Below are 15,265 nucleotides of genomic sequence, written 5' to 3' on the forward strand. Positions count from 1 at the left end.
CAATAAGCCTAGGAGGCAGTGTGTGTCACTGTTCCAAAGTGACAGGGAGGAAATAAGTGGCTTGCCCTGGATCCCAACGTGCAGGCTCTCTTTAGCTGAGCCTAGGAATAGAGAGTGTGGACTTTGCAGGCAAGCAAGCCAGCCTAATCCCAATCCTAGCTCTACCATTTACAGGCTGTGTGATCTTGGGTAAGTTAATTAACCTGTCCATACCTCAGCTTTCTCATCTATAAAACAGGGGAAATAAAAATCACTTCCCTTACAGGGTTTGTGTGAAGGTTAGTATTTGTAAGGTACCTGGCCTAGTAAGTGCCATGAAAGTAACTCATTGAATAGAAACAAATACACTATTTCTTTTTTTTTTCTTTTCTTTTGTTTAAGGTTTTGTTTATTTGAGGCAGAGAGAGCATGAGTGGGGTGAGGGTGCGGGGGTGGGGGGGGGGAGAAGCAGTCTTCCCTCTGAGCAGGGAGCCCAACATGGGGCTCGATCCTAGGACCCTGAGATCATGACTTGAGCCAAAGGCAGACGCTTAATTACTTAACCAACTGAGCCACAAAGGGGCCCCCAAAATACACTTTCTATTATGTCTCCTCAAAAAAATTCTACCTTCCCTAGCATACACAGATACATAACACCTAGTAAACTCTGGGTAATCTGTTTGCAAAACACTCCTGAGTCTGGAAACTAAAGGTTACATATGAGAAAAATAACTGTAAAATAAGTTCTGTCATTAAGAACATACATCCGCAAACAGTCGTCACGAATGGCAGTCAAGCGTATAAAGGCAAGGTTAGAGATTTGTTAACTTGTTCTAGAAATAGTTTCAGATAGGACGTAAAATGTATCAAAAAGAACCAACAGTGGAATCAAGACAAAGAGAAAAATGAGGGCCGGACATGTCCATTCACACACGAGCATCTAGTTCAGGTGCTAGGGGCAGGCAGAAACTTTCCCTCTGAGCTTCTTAAGCGCAAAAGCAGAGAAGGAAACATTACTTAAAGGCTTCATGGCACCCACAAGATCAAAACAGACCATGGGTTCAAGAGAAGCACATCTTTTTTGAGTGTGCATATGAGCATTTGTCTAGGTGTATGAGCATTAGTAGAGGTCCTACAACACTTCTGTATTGGATAAAAATAAGAGAATCTGCACAGCTTCCTTACAGTGGGCTTCAGTGCAGGCTGATGGCAAAGGCTGATGTGCAATCAGAGACCAGTTCTAAGGTGGTCCCAAATGTGATGGTGTAAAGCTCTTGTGGTCTGGCCTGACCACAGGGGAAAATGTAGAGAAATGATGGACTGCAGCCTTAAAAAGCAATCTTCTTTAAAAGCTATTTCTCCACAGTGTGATTTCTATAATCTGACAACCAGTTCACTCATTTTTCCTCTGTGGGAACCTAGAATTTGGCCATTTTATGTTGCCCATTAAAGCCAGGTTCAAATGATTTGACAATACAATCAGAAGTAAGTATATACTCTTCTTATGAAAAGAAAACCTTATTAAAGTGATGCTTGAATGGTGGAACGTCCAGGAACTCTCTGATACTAAATGCAAAGTAGATAAATTTGCATGTGTCCACTTTTCTGTCAGAAAGCATCCATCAGATTCTCAAGGATATCTATGAGCCAAAAAAAATTATCAAGAACCACAACTTTAGAGACTAGAATTTTCCCAGAATTGTCTTCTATTTTCTGGGGGGAGATGGAGAATTGCAGGAGTCCAACCAATTCCTATTGGGGCTAAGTTTTAAAATGCAGTTGAATAGTCATTAAAAACTCAAGCTTTTCAATAATGAAAAGGTAAATAACCAATTTTAAAGTAGGTGAAGGATCTAAATAGACATTTCTTTAAAGAAGATACGCAAATGGAAAAGATGCTCTACATCACCTGACCAGGAAAATGCAACTCAAAATCATGTGAGATACCACTTCACAGCCACTATAATACAAAAGATGGACAATAGCAAGTGTTGATGTGGAGAAATAGGAAACCTTATACGTTGCTGATGGGAATGTAAAATGGTGCAGCCACCCTGGAAAACAATTTGACAGTTCCTCAAAAAGTTAAACTTAGAGTTACCATTTACCCAACAGTACCAGCCCTTGGTATATGCCCAAGCTCAACCAAAACAAGTCCAATGAGTAGCACGTGAATGTTCGTAGCAGCATTACTCATGGTGGCCACGAGTAGAAACAACCTAAATGTCCATCAACCAGTAAGTTGATAAAGAAAATGTGGATGCTGACAATGGAATTTGTTTTGGGAAAAGAAAGGGATGAAATACTGCTGCCATGATACCGAATGACCTTGAGAACATTCTATTATGTGACAAGCTGGTCACAAAAGACCACATATGCATGATTCCATTTATATGAAGAAGCTATGATGGGCAAATCTGCAGAGACACAGAGTACGTTGGTGGTTGCTAGCGGCAGTAAGAAGGAGGGTCGGGGGGGTGAAGACTAAAGAGGTTTCTTTTGGAGGGTTATGAAAATGTTCTGTAGTAGATTGTGTGATAGTTGCCCAACTCTGAATATCACACAACCAAAATCTATTGAATTATACACTTTACATGGGTGAATTATATGGTATGTGAATTATATCTTAATAAAGCTGTTACCCAAAAAAGCCTCCCTGATGCGTAGCAACGCCTAAAAAATTCAAGTTTATATTCAGAAAACATCACAGCACTTAACAGCACATACATATCAAAGTCTCATATTTTCCACTCTGCACTCACATTCAGGAGTAACAGTGGTGGTCCTCTTTAGAGAAGGGGCGACCAAGCTCTGTCTGTATAATTGCTTGTGAGCGGAGCAGTCCTGTACTGCGAGGTAATGTGGGCGAGGGCTTTGCCAGGAGCTGGGCACACTGCAAGGCCCCAGCTCTTTCTCCAGCAGAGCGTGGTCTTGTGCTGCCTGCGTGGGGAGCGGTTTCCAGGATTACTGAGGGTCCTGGCAGAAAAAGTCCATAATATTCAGACAGGCAGAGTTTCTTGGCTAAGCATTATGTATGGAGGGGCTGCAGGAATGCCTGGCACTAACCTCAGTGGTGAGGAGAACTGCGTACAGAACATTTTAGAGAGCGTTACAGACCAATGATAGGGAAGTGTGTGAATATGGGACTTGTGCCCTAAGACTCCCTGGCAAATCCTCCAGTATCTCTCCAAGCATGACTGGGGAAAAATAGAGAAAGAAAAGCCAGATCCATTACATAAACCTGCTCATTTCTTCCGCTATGGAACACAGATCAGCTAAGACCATCTGACATTAGTTTGCCCAGTGCTTTTATGGAACAACCACTCCTTTGGGAGGCATCTAGTGTGACTGAGCTAATTGTCAGTTCCCAGAGCTGTCCTAATCCATGGCACTGGCTTGGGGAAGCAATGAGGGCCTCTCAATAGGCCATCTTTTGGGTTTGCCTTGCCACTGATGGATCACATGAACTAAAACAACTCACCAGTCCCTCACCAGTCTATTGGAATAAAGTCCCAGGTACTGGTAGTTGCTTTCTGCAATCTAGAACACGTGTTTCAGGTCCTCAGTCTCAAATTCAATGTCATGAACAAGACAAAAGTGTTTCCTACCAATTATTTTCTTTTTAAAAAAATTAACTTATTTTAAAAAGAGATTATTTATTTATTTGAGAGAGAGAGAACAATCAGGAGGGGCAGAGGGAGAGGGTGAGGGAGAGGGAATCCCAAGCAGGCTCCATGTTGAGTGTGGAGCCACATGCAGGCAGGGCTGGATCTCATGACCCTGGGATCACCACCTGAGCTGACACCAAGACTTGTACCCTTAACAGATTACACTACCCAGGTGCCCCTCTTTTCTCTCTTTTTAAAAAAAGATTTATTTTAGAGAGAGCACATGGGGTGAGAATGGCAGAAGGAGAGATAATCCCAAACGGACACCCTGCTGAATGTAGAGCCTGATGCGGGGCTTGATCCCACAACCCTGAGATCATGAACTGAGCTGAAATCGAGTCAGATGCTTCATTCAGCCGCCCAGGTGCACACACAGCCCCCCGCCCCCAGTTGGTTTCTTCAACCATGGTGGAGTATATAGCCCACTCCCAAGTACTCTGTATGTGCGGGTCCCCTTAAACCCAGGAGTGCTGTGGCAGGGCAGGAGACAAGTGATTTCCCCAGTGATCCCCCTGACAGGCCCTCAGCCCAGCGTGGGATCCTAACCTGTTCATATTTAGTCCTGGACCGTGAGCAAAGGATAGGAAGGTTTCTAGGTGGCTGGCATGTTCAGCCTGCTACCGTCTGCATGAGCTACCGTTTGTAGACTAAGAAGACATTACCTGATCTTTTTGTTTTGCTCCAAAAAGTCTTAATACTAACACATTTTTTAACAACACTAGGCAATTCCAGTATCTTCTCAGGCTGTCATCCCCTAAATCCAAGTTTTTCAAACTATTTTCCAGAGATCTGAAAATTTTCAACATTAATATGTGTTCCTTAGAAATATGACAAAGCAGAATGGGAAATGCTGCATATCATATCCATTAGGGCCAGGATGAAACTGGGAGAACTGCCTCTTTTCCTTTCACTGGCCAAGATCCCTCTACCCCTCCATCCCTCTCCCTGCCTCCCCTATTGCTTTCCAAACCACTGGGAGCTGGTGGCCTTAGACACTTAGTGTTCTTAACCTTTTGTGTGCCAGGGACTTCTGTGGCAGAGTGGTGAAGCCTGTGGACCCCTCAAAGTAATGCCTAAGCGCATAAAATAAAACACTACGTGTTAACACTACGTGTTAAAAGGAAAACCCAACCATTTCAACGGTATGTTATCAAAACCTAAGAAAAAACAAATTTATGATATGGCATTTTATATGCTTCTTTATTAACTCATTAAATAACAAGACCAAGTGGCAGGTCTGTTGCTGACTGTGCTTTTAAAGCAGTGCTGCATGAAAATAGTATTTTGAGATGTCTAAAACAAGTATAATGAGCTATGAAAATATCTGTGATTTCTACTGGAATAAAGCCCCAGGTACTGGTAGTTGCTGTGGTTTATGGCCTATATTCCTAATGGAAAAAAAGCTAAATTTCAGTTAGGGCTTATTGAGAATTAGGATGTCAATTTTTCCCATCCAAGTTCACGGAGCCCTACATTCTATCCTTGGACTCCTCGGTAGGGGTGTCTGTGATCTCCAGGTTAAGAACATAGAGGCTTAGAGCTTTTTAATGGTTTACTTCATACCTGGGTCAGTTTGGTTTTCTGCAAACATTCACTGTTGTACAGGGGGTAGTATTTGTGCTTAGTGTCACCAACTTAGGGGAACATTCTTTCCTTTTTTTTTTTTATTCATGGCATACCTTTGGGCATCTTGGTGAACTGCTGTTGTGCGTTGGTAGGCCAGAGCATTCCACCTGGGTTATTTGGGTCCCTGGGTCCTTGGAAGTCCTCGCATTTGGGGCAGCCAGGTCAAGCCTGGGGTGGGCATGTGACCAGGGAGAAGCTGGACCACTTGGACATCTTCGACAGAGCTGCGGAGGAAGCCACTGTCCACTGTGGACAAGGGGCCAATGGAACACTGGAGGAACTGGTGCTCTGTGCCCTGAAAGAGAATTTTGCAGCCCAAGTGCAGCCACCTGGAAACTGTGGGGCAAGGGACATGTTGAGGGTGGTTGATGTAGAGGGGCCAGGTGATGTTCTTGTAGGTGTATCTCTAGACAACAGACCAAAATCTCTGTCTTCAAAAAACAATCCAACAGTCTCAATCTTTGTGGAATCTCAAGACATTAAATACTTAAATACTATGAACAAGGCAAACATTATCCAGCAAAGGTCAAATAATCCTGTCTGCTGTTATACCCCTTACCACGCCTTACCCGAAGCTAGCTACAAGTTGACTGCTCCAACAAAATTCAGAAGTTACCCAAATTAGTGTTTTGCACTAGACCTAAAAACGTTCGATTGGGTTAAAAGTCTATCTATAATATCACTAGGAACATCAACAATAAATTTGTCAATGAAGGAAGAGAAATTGCAACTAGACTTTTTTATTTTTGCAACTAGACTCTTTAAATACGATCTATATTGTTGTAATTTTCAAATTAATGTTGTAAAGAATGTTATCACTACTTTGCAAAGTTTCTCATCAGGGTGAACGGTGATGAATTTAAAGACATTGTTAATTAAAAAGACCTTGATCGGGAATTGTGTGTAACAGTTTCAAGCATAAATCCTTATGTAAAAGTTAAAGTCACAAAAGAAAGCTCAGGGTTTTCATTAAATTTTTTTAAAAGATTATATTGGAAGTTTCATATAAATTCAATGTCTTTTCTAATACTTGCATTTTATTTTTATCATCATAATTACATATGGCAGAGAAACTTTAATGAATTTTGTCCCATATAGACACCTTTAAATCCTCTCCATTTTTACCTCAGAGGGTTGTGCAAGTATTACTGTCTCTGCTTTTCATGCCAAGTCCCCTCCAAAATATTCAGCCACAAGATGAGAGGAACTCATGGTGGGGCCTGGCATGGGTTCTGGCACGTTACAGGCTTCCCCTTCCTCTTCTTTCTTTATATGCCTCAGCTAAAATATTTCTGCAGTTAAAATCTATTTTGATTAATGGTTAAACATATGTGGCCTACTCAGATGACAGCTCATCCATTTATTAGTCCATTCATCAAACATTTAATCAAGCAAACCCCTCATCTTAGAAGCCTGAGCTCCTGCTACTCCCTGCAGATGCCAGCGCAGGTGATATGATCCTCAGCTTCCTTCGTGCTCCCAGAACCTCTGACAGGTGCGCACCACAGCCTAGTAACACACCTGTGCCCTTAGCAGTTTGCATCACCAACGCCTAAAGACAGCCCCAGTGCCCAGGGCGATGGGGCCCAGGAAATGAGTCTGGGAGCACAGGGGGAGGGCCTCAAAGCCAGCTAGCCACTTAGCAGCTGTACGCCCTTGGGCAGATTCCTCACATGCAGAGTGTGGACTCTGATCCTGGCTCAGCAAGGCTGTCAGGAGGCCAGGTGAGCTGCTGAATAGGGAAGAGGATGGAAAAGCTGTAGATGGGGCCTTGCAGGTAGCATCGAAGAGGGCAGCTGACCCTGGCTGGCCTCAGGGCCTGGGAGACAGTTGGAGGGGCAGATGTGCGGTGACCTGGACAGCCAGCTTGTCCAAAGGGGGCGCTGCAACTCAACCCTCTGTGGAGATGTTCACGGGCTCCTTGAGAAAAGCTGGCCAGTCAGATTTTGATGTGATTTTCCTGATTTTTAAATGTTGGCATTAACTTTTTTTTTTTAAACACTGTGCATGCCAAGCAGTAAAGTTTGCAACCTCTGCACACCAGTGTTGGGGTGATAAGGTTGGCTGGTGGAGGCAGGGTCCATTATCACAGGCAAGGCCCCCTGGAAAGGGGGTGGGGAAGGCAGCAAGAGGAGGGGCCATCTTCTTGTCTGCAGGGTTCCAGGGGAAACAGATGCCAGAGAGGTTGGTCACCCACCACGTGTTCTTTTTATCCTCCATGGAGAATGGGGCTCATCTTGCAATAGAGTGACTTCCATTAAGAGCTAAAACCATAAAACTGCTAGAAGAAAACGGGAGAAAATCTTTGAGACCCTAGGTTAGGCAAAGATTTTTTTTAAGATTTATTTATTTATTTGAGAGAGAGAGAGCAAGCATGAGTGGGAGGGGCAGAGGGCACTGAGCACGGGGCCCAATGTGGGGCTCGAACTCACAACCCCGAGGTCCTAGCCCAAGCTGAAGCCAAGAGTTGGATGCTCAACCAGCTGTGTCCCCAGGTGCCCCTGTCTTTTTAAAAATAGCGACATGGATGATTTCTTTCCCCCTGAATTTAACAAATGCCAACATTTCATCATATATTCTTCAAAACTTACATAGAATAAAAGATCACTGAAAACGTCTGTTTTGGTCTCATTCCATGCCTTTCTTCTGTTTCCAGAAGCAAGTGCTATCTGGTGATGGTGTTAACACCTCACAGCTATATTTTTGGATTTGTACACATCCACAAAGAACACACAGCACGATTTCATGTCATATAACCCTATGTCTATATTCTAGTAACAATTAGAAAACGCACTTTAAGATTGATACCATTACCACATCATGAAAGTTCCCCTGTAGATACCTAGCAATGTGCCTAATAAAAGATATGCAAAGCTCCACAAAAACCTACTAAACATTACTGGGAAAGGAAGAATTTGCTACCTCGTCCTCAAAACTGGGAGACGGGAGAGGGGGCCGGGGCTGGAATGACACGAGCCATGTAAACACAGCATCTGCATCATCAGTACTTGACATTTACATTAGTATGACCGTGGAGATACCCACGTATAGCAGGTTCATACGATTTGGGGGTACAACCTTTCCATGTGAATTTAGCATTTGCTTTGTTCTCAACATAGCTTTCACCAAGTAGTCCCACAAACTCCTCAATGTCATTAAAGTAGCCCCAGTGAAGTCAGCTGCATCGGGTAACCGAGTCATTGGTCCCGTTTGATTTTTTCCCTATGACATGCTTCCTGGACCAGTCTGCCCTGCTCCTTTCTACGCTGGGTCCATCGTCCTTGCTGTGAAGCTGTTCTCCTGATTTATCCCATTACCATCCTCCTGGGGGTCCCCTTGTCCCTCCTTTCTGTAGGAGCTTCCTGGTCCCGGTGCACCCTGTTCTCGGTTTACAGGAGGAAGCGGTAGTGCCGTATACGTCTTAATCTTGAACATCACACACTGTGATTTGTGTCACATTCTATCTGTTAGAAGAGTCACTAAGTATAGCTCCCACTTAAGGGGATGGGAGCTAGGCTCCACCTTAGGGAGGGAGGAGTACCAGAGAATCTGTGGATGTATTTTAAAACCACCGCAGATGCGCTCGCAAACTGTGTGTGTGATTTCCGTGTGTATGTGTGTGCGTGCATGCCTGCGTGTGCATGTGTGTATGTGTGTGTGTCTGAGGGATTCCTAGAGGTGGTCCAATGGGGTCCTGGTCCTGTCACTGGAGTGCTGGCCGCAGGTTGTGCCTGTGAGTCTTTTTTCTTGGGTTGGTCTGTTTTCTCGGAGAAGAAATGCTTGGAGGATACAGGCCGGGCAGCCAGGTGCAGGGCATGCTGTGGGCTTAGGGCTTGGGGTTCGTCTCACCACACAGTGTGCAGATTGCATACGTTTTGTGACGCTCACCTTTCTTCATGTGGTTTCAGATGCTGATGTGCAGGCTCTCTTGAGTGGGAGATTTTCCTTTTCTCTCCCTCTCTTCGGGCTCCCCTTCCTCGTCTAGGTAGATTAGAGCTGTTGCGGTCAGCTCCCAGAGCCCTGGATGAGCTGGGTTTGGCCCTGGTGGCCCAGAATGCCTGCAAGGGGTGATTGTGGAATATTACAGGTCTGTCCACGGGCCAGTGGGTGGATTGGCTCAACTGCTTGAATTTCAGGCAGTTACAAATAGGGAAGGTCTTTCAACAGAAGCGTCCGGTAACGGGATAGCTGTTTCACGGAGTGATGAGCTCCCGGTCTCTGGAAGATTCTAGGAGGGGCAGGTGGCCAAGGATCAGAGACAAGATTTCTTCTTTTAGAGGCTGGCATCAGTGACGGCTGTGATGTCAGGAGGGGCCCGTGACCTTTTAGATTCAACACACAGCCCCGGGAACAGCACATGGCACTTCAATACCATCCTCAGAATGCTGGGGACACCAATGGTGTGGCGGTGATGGCAGCTGACATTCACCGAGCAGGTGCTACGTGCCAGGGGCTACTCCGTTTGCTGTACTCACGTGAATTCAGGGCAAACTTGCGTGGTGGGTGCGCACGTTATGCCCAGTTCACTGCTGCGGAAACCCAGCCGGGGAGGATCAAGTCATTTGCCAAAGACAGAGGGTGGCCGAGCTGGGACGGGACCCAGGGGGCTGGCTGGGGGTCCGTGCTCCTGTCGCGCCTGATACTGGGGATGGGGCAGGGCCGCAGGCCTCCCCTGGCCTCGGGCCCCCTGGAGCTCGACGAGGAGGGGTCTCCTGCTGGCCGCGGGGCTTCCCCAGTCAAACCAGTGTTTGTAGAAAGAAACTGAGGCTTCAATCCTACATCAACGGCTCCTGGCGGCGCAAGACAGCTTTACAGTCAAGCAGGGGAGCGGCAGCTCAGAGGCCATCTTTCCAGAAAGAGGCCCATTCTCTTCCTTTTAAAATGGACTTTTAACTCTCTTGCTGAGCTTTAAAAATGTCAAGTGAAGCTTTTACTGACAGAGTGGATTTCCTCCCGCGATCAAGTTAACATGTTTCTCTTCTCTGTGTTTCTCCTGGGAGGTGAGGAAGGAGATCGGATGCTAAAGAAATGGATGCTCAAAGGGTTCATGGTGCCCACGCTCGCCACCAGTTCCCAGGGGCGGGGGGGGGGCATCACAAAAGATATGGGCAGAGGAGGGGACAGCCTCAAAACGCCTCCGGCATCTTGGCTACATTTAATTTTTTTACAGTGTAATAAAATGTTAATTTGCCCATCCCCTTGGTGTTCACGTACACACAAACACATCAGCCAAGTGTTCAGGGAGCAATTTGTAATCCTGCAGTCATTTCGGTTGAAACAAACGTCTCCTCGTTGTCCCCTGTCGCCATTCTTTGTCCATGTGGGAGCTGCCAGGGGCCCTCACCCCCAACATCTGTCCATCATTAATCATGCAGCCCGGTTGTTCTTGGCACCTTGTGGTCGCGGCTGCTCCGTGCGCCTAGGCCGCAAGCCTCTCCACGGTCATCCCCGCCACCCTGGAGCGGGGCGCCACCTCCTCTGTCCCTGCACAGCCGGGGTGAAGTGATGGCTGATTCCTTGTGTCAGAGAGGCAGTCAGCCGTCCCTCCTGATGGGAACAAAGCAATCCCCGCACACGCCGAGGGCGGGGGGGTTCCTTGGGAAGAAGGGCAGTCCTCTCATCGATCGGGTGCCCTGATGGCCTCCTGGTGGAAAGCAGTGCCAGCACTCCCGGCTGGTGGCAGTTTCTGTCATCCTGTAAACATACATTTCCCACAGGGGCAGAGAAACTCGCTCCCGGGCATCTACTTTGGTAGCTAGTTGAGAAAAAAAGAGGGAAAGGACTATTGAGGATGATGTAACTCAACGGCCTTTTTGGTCGACAGCCTTAGTGTAAATAAGTCCCGAGATCTATGAATTCATTTTTGAAATGACAAATTGATGTTCGCCTCAAAACTGTATTGATCATTTGTTCTAAATGCAGGTGTCATTTAATCATGGAGATGAAACAGCGAGCCAGTCTGGCGGACACATACCTAGAGCAGTGTGCCTGCGCGCATTGGGTGCTCCACGTGGGTGTGTTGGGTGGCATCTCCCCGGAACCCAGAGGTGTCGGGAGGCCTCCAGACCACCCTTGGACCTATGGTTTGGCAGCTGACCGGTTGTCAGTGGGCTAGTTTGCTCTGGTTGGACGGGTGTGGGGAGGACGGGCAGGCGCCTTTAGCTTTATTTCTGTGCTACCAACCAGGAGCACCAGGCTTAGGTTATAGAATCTCCTTCAAACAGGGTCCTAGAGGGAAATCTGAGGCAGGAACCACAATTAGGTAGAGGAAAGCAACTTCATGAAGTTACTCAGGGCCAAAGAGTCCTGGCCACCCCCTGCCACCTGCATTCACAGACAGAGTGGTCATTCTTCTTGGAAAGCTCAAGCCCTGTGTTCAAGCCCTGTTCTGTGGCACAAGCATGTGTCCTCTTTTAGAGCCTCATAAATAAGTGCGGGCTGCTGGTCTTGGTGAAGAGCCCACCTACTTCCTTGAAGACCACCATAAACTACCTCCTCAACACTCCCCAGGGTGGTCATTCCAGGATCTCACCCTACCCCAGTTTCCCAGCCCTTCCTGAGGTCTAGCCCTTCCAGAGAGCATCCAGGTGCTCCTCGCAGTTCGGGCTCTGGTGTCCAGAGCCGGGCGAAAGGCACAGGGGCCAGTCTCGGTGAAACAAGTCAGCAAATGTCAGTGAGTGTTCTTGAACTGCTGAGTTATGTTACTTCGCTGGTCCTGTCTTCATCATCCCTTACTGTTCTCCCAATGAAACACTTGCCAAGCATTTACCAAACCCCTATTTTGTGCCATGGAGAAAAATCAAAGTAACTGTGGTCAAACAACTCATAACCAAGTGTGTGAACTTCTAAGTACCCTCTCGATCACAGGAATCATGCAGAAAGTCCCTGGTTAACAGATGAGCTAACAAAGTGCTAACTGAATGTGGAAGGTGGGCAGATAATTCCACATGGGCCTGGTTAGCGGAAAGGCCAAGGAAGGGCTGACAAAGGATCTGGCCAGGCTTCTCCAGAGAAAGAGGGAGGGAAAGGCTTCCCAGTGAGAAGGAACAGCATGTGTAAAAAGCACGGTGTCTGGTGTCATGCGGTTGAGTTTTGCAAAAGGAGTCTCATGGAGAGTCATGAGAGACAAAGTGGAGAAAGGAGTGCGAAGCCAGAGTAGGGGTTATAGATTGAATGTTTGTATCTATCCCCCACCCCCCAAATTCATGGGTTGAGACGGAATCCCCAATATGATGGTGTTTGGAGGTGGGGCCTTTGGAAGGTGATTAGGTCAAGAGGGTGGTGCTCTCATCAATGGGATTAGTGTCCTATAAAGAGACTCCAGAGAGCAAGCTTGTCCCTTCCACCACGTGTCTCTCAGATACCTGAGAGCTTTCAGCTGGCAGTGCCTTCACAGTCTGCCTAGCTTTTATACATTTTTTGATTCAATTAGCTAATTTGGGGGGGGAATGGTTTTTATATCTATGTTCACAAGAGATATTATTAGTCTGCTGTTTTCTTTCCTTATATATTGTGTTTGGTTTTGGTATTAGGATAATGCTGGCCTCAGATGAATTAGGAAGTAAGCCCTCTGCTTCCACCTTCTGAAAGAGTTTGTTGAAAATTGGTATAATTTCTTCCTTAGGTGTCTGGTAGCATTCACCAGTGAACCTCTCTGGGCCTGGTGCTTTCTTTGTAGAGGGCTATTGATTATTGACTCGATTTCTTTAAAAGAGGGGCCTGTCGGCCAATTCAGATCGCTATTTCTTCTTGTGTGAATTTCAGCAGATTGTGGCTTTCAGGGAATTGGACCATTTGATAATGTAGGTTATCAAATTTGGGTGCAGAGAGTATTCATTGTACTCCCTTATTATCCTTTTAACGTGCATGGGATCTGTGGTGATACCCCTTCTTTCACTTCTGTTATTTTTTTTTCCTTCTTTCACTTCTGATATTGTAATTGTGTCTTTCCTTTTTTTTTCTTAGCTAGCCTGGCTAGAGGCTCATAGATGTTATTGATCTTTTCAACGAACCAAGCTTTTGATTTTGCTGATCTTCTCTATTGATTTCTTGTTTTCAATTTCTTGATTTCCACTCTTTAAATTATTTCTTTTTTTCTGCTTACTTTGCTCTTCTCTTTTGTAGTTTCCTAACGTGGAAGCTTAGATCATTAATTTTACGGCTTTCTTCTTTTCTAATATATGGCTTCAATGCTCTAAATTTCCTTCTAAAGAGAGCTTTTGCTATACCTCTCAAATTTTGATAAGTCGTGTTTTTGTTTTCGTGTAGGTCAAATTTCCTTTGAGATTTCTTCTTTGACCCATTAGCGGTTTAGAAGTGTGTTGTTTAATCTGCAAATATATTGGGATTTTCCAGTCATCTTTCTGTTACCTATGTCTAGTTTAATTCCACTGTGTCTGAGAGCAGACATTGTGTGACTTCTATTCTTTTCAGTTGTTTTGCGGGGGAGGTGGGGGGGTTGTAGCCCAGAATATGGTCTATCTTGGTGAATGTTCCATGTGCGCTTGGAAAGGATATGTAATCTGCTGTTGTTGGATGATGTAGTCTATAGATGCCAACTGTATCTAGTAGTTTGGGGGTGGTGTTGTGTTTAACCATGTCCTTACTAATTTTCTGCTTGTAGATGCATCCATTCCCTTCACTCCAGAAGCAGGGATTTTTATCTGATATTCACTGTAAGACCTGGTAGAGATCCAGGAGATAAAACTCACAAAAATGTGGGGGTCCTGATGATTGGGTTCCCCTGAAGGGTTTTCAAACTCTCAACGTTGACCACATTGAGCCCCAGCAATTCATCAATTTACAATTCAGGTTTTCCCACCCAGGCTTTGGTTCCCATGGAGGTTTCTGCTCTGGTGGGTTGTGATTTACTGTATCACTTGTCAATCTCTCCAGTTTGGGGTAGGGGGGCAAGTGGTTTACTTTGTGACTTCACTTTTACAGACAGAGGAAGAGTTGTTGAAGTTTCAGCTTGCCAGCTTTTAACCTGTTGGAGGGAGTGATGGCTTCTAGGCTTCTCACATGCTGTATCAGAAACCTTATGCTGTTTTTGAGCTGAGGCCAAGCTCTTTCCTGGTCAGCCCGCAGCCAGTGACTGAGCAGACTAGGGTCTCTAGGGCCTGGCCATTTCGGCACAATGGGATTCTTCTGTTGTCTGGGACTTGGATCACGGTCCGAAGTTCTCTCCACCTGATCCTGCTTCCTCCTGCTTTATCTTTCACAGGTATTACCCTCTGGTACCCCGCTTGCATTCCTCACTGTGTCTCAGCATCTGCCAGCCAGGGAGCCCACCTGGCGCATTTGAACATATGATCAATACTGTTTTGGTTCCAGGAGGAGAACAGGCAAATCTATGAGCCACGGATGTGGATAATCTGATTTACAAGGTGTCGCTCACTCACCTTCAGGCTAGGCTCCACCACTCACCCTGTCACAGGTCCTCCTTTAGCTGTGGTGCTACGAGCCACCCTACACAGCACCGCCCGTGAGGGAAGACCTCAGCACCCGGCCTTTCAGAGTGCAGGAAAAGGAGGAGTTTCTGCCTCTCTGTTAAGACTGGTTTTTGTCTGAAGACCTACCTTTTCCATCAGCACCTGACACAAATGATACTTCTACCAGAGATGGTGAACTTCTTCTGGAAGGCCTTCATGGAAACCTTGTCTTAGGTTTCTAACAGTCCTGGTGATCTTACAAGAGGAAACATGGAGTCGTCATGGGGCAGTGGTGGTGGTGGGGCCCTCATGTCATCATGGAAAGCAATCACGACAGCGTAGCTGAGAGATGATGAAGGCTTGGATTATGGCAAAGGCTGTGAGAGTGGAGTGGGTGCGGGGCTGGGGGAGTGGATCAGAATGGACCAGGTTTCATCACTGAGGGGAATGAAGGGGTCACTAGTGACCATCATGAGTCTGACTTGGGAACTCGGGGCATGGGGATGTATTTACTGTGTTGAGGACCCAGGAGGAGGTGGAGGTAATTTGGGGGAAGAGAGT

This window comes from Vulpes vulpes, chromosome 11 (assembly GCF_048418805.1).
Source record: "Vulpes vulpes isolate BD-2025 chromosome 11, VulVul3, whole genome shotgun sequence".
NCBI lineage: Eukaryota > Metazoa > Chordata > Mammalia > Carnivora > Canidae > Vulpes > Vulpes vulpes.